General features: G+C 42.6%; 1 protein-coding gene across 1 annotated transcript in view; it reads left to right on the top strand.

Moving 5' to 3' along the window:
* The first annotated feature begins 438 nt into the window (after positions 1-438).
* The window catches only part of pdlim2 (PDZ and LIM domain 2 (mystique)), a 31,752-nt gene continuing 25,639 nt past the window's right edge, over positions 439-6,551 (top strand). The window contains exon 1 of the mRNA XM_053871850.1: positions 439-659. The gene's annotated coding sequence lies outside the window, so the exon portion shown is untranslated. The remainder of the gene's footprint in view (positions 660-6,551) is intronic.

The following is a 6,551-nucleotide window of genomic DNA, read 5'->3' as shown; positions in this document are numbered from 1 at the left end:
AGTGTTTATTGAAGATAAATGTATGCCATTCAAATAACCCTATGAATGAAGGGCCTGGAAATGTTCTCCAATTTTACAGGTGGTTTTGTGCAGAACATTTTTTTCCTTTCTTAAAACTGCTCACCTCAACTTTGTATGCAAAGTTTTTGATTATATACACAGTATTATATAATCAAAAACGTTTATTATATATAGTTCGGTCATTTACGCAATTATCGATGAAAAAAATAAACTCAGCGAGTTTTAGAACATTACAGAATACATTTAAATAAATAAAAATCTATGTATAGAACATAAATTGCTAATATTAATCCTCAGCGACCGAGCGGTTTCCGCCCACTATTCTTAAACTGGCCAGCAGATGTCGCACTCGCGCTGCAGCGCCGTGATATGCACGCGCCTCCCGCCTTTGTGACGTGACCCGCCCCGGCGCTGCCTCCGTCAGCTTTATTTTGGTGTCAGCACATGGCCACAGGTGGAGTCCGACTGGAGCTGAGTCGCCTGCATCACAAAGGCAGCAGTGACGTGTGTGTGTTACCTTCATTCTCTCTTTCACGCTCGACTTTTTGTAGTTTGAGGAAACTTTCTCGCCTCCGTCGCTGAGTGAGAGCAGGTGGACGGAACACCTCTGATAACAGGAAGTTTATCCATATATTACGGTAAGTTCACATTGAAAAGCGTGATAAAACGCGGTTAAGTCGTTGCTATTCTCCTTTACTTGTGTGTTTAACCATGACGCGCGTCTTGTGTTGCCTTTTGGTTGAGTAAAGTGTGGGGCTAATGATGAGACTTTCGATCATTAGTGCAGCTGAGGCAGCGGCTTCATCCACGTCTGTGTGAGGGGAGCTGACGGCGCGTGACGAGGATGAGCGCGAGCTGCTTCAATACCTCCTCAAAAGCCCACACACGGAGAGGTTTAGTCGCCCTCCACATCTGTATTTTTGTGACTGCGAAGTCGGTTGGAAGGACGAGTGGAAGGACTGAGCTCCAGGTGGAAACTTTATAGAGCTATTTGTCATGTGAACCGCTGAGACTGTTATCGCTTTCACCTGGGGTGTTGAAGGTGCGCTTAACTTGGACAGAAAACTCCTTAAAAATCTCCATTTCACCCCCCAAAAAACGTTCGTCCTGATCATTCACGAATCGCATCCGAATAATAATCTAAAAACGGTTATGATTGAAACGGAATTAACGACGTAGCAAAACGGGGATGTACTTTAACATTCGTTTTTAGTGATAATCATGAAGGATATTGAAGGAATTTTCACAGCGAACATGGAAACATCTGTGTAGAACTGGCCTGAATTGGCTTCCCAAGACAGTAGTCTTCATCATGGAGGTCAACTCAGGGAGAGCAACAGGAGTAGTGTGCTTCTTTGATGCTTACAATAAAGGAGAAACCGAATCTTAGGTAATAATGATTTGTGTTTATAATGGCAAAATGTTGCGATTATAATATGGAAAACAAATTAAAATATCAGCTATTGGAGCAGGAACAGAAAGAAATTGAAGTGAAAAATGAAAGATACTGAATTAATCTTATATCAGCATCAATGGGATGTTAGTCTGATGCCATATTCGTGAGAAATTAAATGAAGTGCGGATGGTGAACAAAGCTTTCCCAATTATGAAATTGTTTTTCTGAAAACAGAGTCAAGCTTGTGGTGAGCTAGCTGTTTACATGCATCTCAGATCTTCACCCCCACTTTTGGAGATGTTGACATACATTTGGGGGTTGTGTGTGTGTATAGATAAATAGACTTGGGGCGTCGCTATGTGTGGTGCTGTTGGGTCAGTGTTTAAGCTACAATAGCCTGGGCAGTCTGATATTTATGTAGCTGCTGATGGCTGAGCTTTGTTCACATGAGGCTCACAAGCATGTCATTTAGCAGATGCATTCATCCAAAGCGAATTGCAGCAATTATCACCACACAGTAGTGTCAGTGACCTTGCTTTAGGGCCCCCAGCAGAACCTCAATGAAGCCCCAAACCTCATCTACATCCAGTCTCATGACTGCAGTTGGGGTCTCCCACTGTGTGAGGATAACATAGCAATGCTTGATGCCGTCACTTACATCAGCAGTGAGACTTATGGGTCAAGCAGGTGAAAGGTCAACTGTCTCTTAGGCTTCACTTGCAGTGATGAAGTCACTGAGGGAGACTGTGTCTAGTGATGCCAGCAGAGAAACAAAGATGCGATTCTCTGATTCACTTGTTGTACTGGTTGTGCTGTATTCTTGGAAAGTATGAATGCTGAATGACAGACCGAGACTGGATTCTTTGCTGCTCTTCATGTCTGATTCATGGTGACCCAGGCAGCCTATGGGAACATGGCGACACTCTGATGCTTTAGTGTTTCGAAGGAACTGTAGAACATGGCGACTGCTGTGTCAGTACATTCATGAAAGAAAATATTCGACGTCATACAAAATAAGCATATCTAATCTGAACAAAATCTTAATGACAGTCTAGAAATGTGGGCCCTGTCTGTCTGATATTTACTGACACACATACAGGAAGTCTGAGTCAGACTTTTCTTTCATTCACTTGGTTTAGAGTTGACTGTATTTTTCTTCCATCAAAAGAGGCTTCCTATGAACTACAGAACCTGTGAGGCAGGGAATGTTTTCCATGTTTCTGAAAGCTTTTGCTCAGCCAGCGTCAAACATTGAATGGGCTGGGTGGCAGCAGAGCAACAAGATATTTCTAGAGAGTGCATGCTGTCGACAAAGTGGTGTTGCGTGCCTTTTGTGAGGAAACCTACTGTTGCGTGTGGAGGATGTGGTGAACGGGTTTGCTGCTGAGCAGCAGTGTTCAGTGTGAAGAGCAGTAACATGATCAGCCAGATGATGATGTTTGGGGGAGATAAGTGGAGCCACTTATGTCTTTAACACGCACCACTGTTTCACTGAAGAGTTGTAATTATAAGATTATGAAGCTCTGCAGTAAAACGTTTCGTCATCTGGGGCTCGGGAAAATCTGTGAAGCAAAGCTTCTAAAATAGGGTTGTACAATTAAAAATTCTGATGAGCTCCCATTAGAAAGTTTTATAAGAGCAGTTTTGACAGTGCCACCATCCCAAAAACTAGTTGGTGAATTGGTTGATTATTATGCACTCTATTATATAGAGGCCCCGATAAGGTGTCCCCCGAGATTGTGCCTGAAGCCTGAGCATATTTGAGTCAGACCTTAATTTCTGCTGTGATTTTTTTGTTGTGATTCTCATTATGTGTCCTATATTGACGCCGAAGGCAGCCTTCAGCATTGCATGTTGACGCATCAGGTTTTCAACTGAACCACATGTTCTGCCTTCCGCGGTTGGAGGTACATTCATTGTACATAACAACATGCTAAATTGCAATTTAAAGCCTGTCCAATGGTGACTTTCAGGAATGTCACTATGTGAGAGAGCTACGTAAGGGGTTGTAATTGGCAACTGACATTCAATATCATTCAGTGAAGACAGCTTCCGCACGTCTCCCCGTCCCTCGCGCTCTCTCTCCATCCTGCCTTGCTCTCCGGCTTACAGACTCGGACTAGAGCTAGATGGGTAGATGGTGTGGTCTGCTCTTTTGATGCCTGTTGTCAATTAGAAAAAGAGCCCCTGAAAAAAGCTTTTTTTTTCATTTACAGGATCTAGAATTCATTCAGATGAAGGAAATAATTCACAAAAGCATTTTTAAGCCATTAGTTGGCAGGATTCAGAATTGTTCTGCCAGTTCTCTAAAAGGCAACACCCTTCATTTTTTCCCACTGACTAAGGGAGTAAGAAAAAAAAGACGACAGGTATGTCTCCAGTTCTGGTTATCCTGTGATGATGACACATGGCTATTATCAATGGTCGGCATTTTTAGCTGCGCGCAGTCATCGACCAACACGCCTGTCTGACATGTTTGTTTTGATACCTTCTCATCTCCCTAGTGATTCCTGCTCCGTGTGGCAACATAAAAGGGTGTGAATGAGGGAATGATGAGAATGTGCTCTTGATTAATCAAGGGAGTGGCCTTTTTTTCATTCTAATTCAATGGGTGTGTGTTTGTGTACGAGTAGGTGTTGACCTGTCGACATGCTGCGTGTCACACCGAGTCAACATCTGACCGCCTCTGAGGCCAGTGGAAACTTCACATTGACGCGTGACCGTCTGAAAAAGCTTTGACAGGTGTGATTCATGGTAGAAATAGTCTCCCTGTTAACCACGCCGGTTCATCTTTTTGAGCACAAAAGCACATCCTGGAATTCCTGCTATGTTCATCACACTTAGTGCCGAGGAGTCTGGAGCCAGCGCTCATTCTCATCCAGGCTCTTGCTGGATCAAAGATTTCAGTTTCAAAGATTAAGTTAAGTCTGATTTATGTGTGTCTTTGGGAGACTTTTACCTTGAAATCTCCCCTGATTTGATGAGTATGTGCTCAGTAAATAAACCCCTTCACAGTTGTAAACTAGCTTTAACTAGTATAATACTGTGTATTCAGTGACTTTACCTGTGGGGTTGTGGAACCACAATGATCAGGTAGGTAGGTAGGTAGGTCAGCTTTATTGTCAAATATGCTACAGTACAAGACGTATAGCATGAATGAAATATCTGTTCTCTCATACCCGGACGGCATGACATATAAAAATTGACAGACAGGAATAAATAATAATGATAAATAGATAATAGGTGTCGCTTTACCCATTGATGGTCCTGTAAATAGTGCCATCTGTGCTTTCTACTCACTAAAACAACTTTACTTATCAAGCAAGACAGCCTTGACTATGCTGACAATGAAAATGAAAGTGTCCCTAAATTCTTTGTGTGTCAGTGAGTCGGTTTATATATGCTCTGATGGGCTGGCAACACCTTCAGAGTGTCCTCTGCTCCTGCCTTGTGGAGCTAAGGTTAGCCACCTGCAACCCTTTGATGTACAGTGGAAAGTAACTCACGACGAGGGGGACGTCCATGCCAGCATCTGTTGTACATTGAATGAAATGAGCACAGATTTGTTTATATATATATATATATATATATATATATATATATATATATATATATATATAAACAGAGTGAAGTTCTTCGTGCAATAGCTCCAGTTTCTGTTTGTTTGTTCACCACACGGTTTATAATTTGTGCGCTGCTAAGGTAGAAGACACAGGGTGACTCACATTTTTGATATGTGCGCCGATCCACGTTAATGATTCACCTGCAATTAGGAGTCCAATTTTCCTCTTAAATTCACACCCGATTCTAGGCTTGTGCTTGCAAGTTTCACTCACTACAGTCAGATTACCAGTAACTACATGTCACAGTCCATATTGCATGCCAGAGTTGACATGGCTCCCAGTGAGGAGACTACAAAGTACATCTCTTTCCCATAAAAATGTTTTAGTGCTTGGGTGAGAGTTATTTGAAAAAGATCATTCAATAGCATGGTCTGCTTTTTTTTTTTTTTTTTTAAGCTGATGTGCGTGTGAAAACCATGACTTCACTTCAGCACTCGGAATGGCTTGGTTCTCTGTCATAACTCTGCCATCATTTCTAGGCCCCAGGGGCCAATTTGTCACACGTGTGGCTGTTTTTAATAAGTTTTCGCCGTTGAATGTGAGAACTTCACATCGTCGACTGATAAATCGCTCGTGTGACCTGTAATGTTTTCTTTTCTGCCAACCAAATCGATTATCATCGGTTCGTACTCTTTTGTTTTCTTCACTGCTCAGTGTGGTGGACACGTTCATATCACACATCATATAAATCGCGTTTAGAATTTGCTTTTTACAGTGTGATATTTTCATCTTGAGGGTTAGGTTTAGGCCAATAGTGTTCTCTTCTCCCTCATTCTTCAAAAAAAATCTTGAAGTCCTGAAGTTTGTTGTACTTTTCCTGGACTTCAATCCCTTCATTTCCATGTTCACGTATCTGAAAAGACATCATCCATAAAAATCAGAGGGCACATTCACGGCAAGTCCTGTTTTACACTACTCCAAAACTAAGCCTGTTTGTGGGTTTACATTGTGGGGGAGAAAGTAACATGGGAATGGGTTGTAATACGACAAACATTCAATAGATGAGCCGCACATTACGCATCCTGCCGTCAGCAGCATGCTAACACAACACTAACCGGGCTCTATAAAATTTTCCTAAGCCTTCATCAAGAGTAGCCACGAGTATGTCAGCGTTCTAATCAACCATGTCACCAAGCGCTTCCCATGAGCAGCCTAAAACTCTCCTCACTTAGCCACTTATCCTCGCCACTGGTGTGTAGTTTGGCCTCTGAGTTTGTTCATGGAGAAGCATAGTTTTACCGCCTTCTCACTTGCACACTGCTACTTCTTTTTACGATGCAAACACCAGACATTTATGCTGGGAATTAGCAGGGTCCTCGTCTGATACTAGCTGCTCTGTCGGGGAAGCGACTGTGGTTCGTGGAACTAATTGACACCCCTGGGGAGGCTGGGAAACTTGGACAGCATGCCCCATGTCATTATCACAACTTCACTTATTTGCAGAGGCTGCAGCAATTTACACACTAATGATGTGAGCTCAGTGGCGTTGCTAATTGGCCCAGCCTGCTGAC

The sequence above is a fragment of the Synchiropus splendidus genome, chromosome 7, assembly GCF_027744825.2.
Source record: "Synchiropus splendidus isolate RoL2022-P1 chromosome 7, RoL_Sspl_1.0, whole genome shotgun sequence".
Taxonomy (NCBI): domain Eukaryota; kingdom Metazoa; phylum Chordata; class Actinopteri; order Syngnathiformes; family Callionymidae; genus Synchiropus; species Synchiropus splendidus.
The sequence above is the reverse complement of the archived record's forward strand: the minus strand, read 5'-3'. Positions and strand labels throughout refer to the sequence as shown.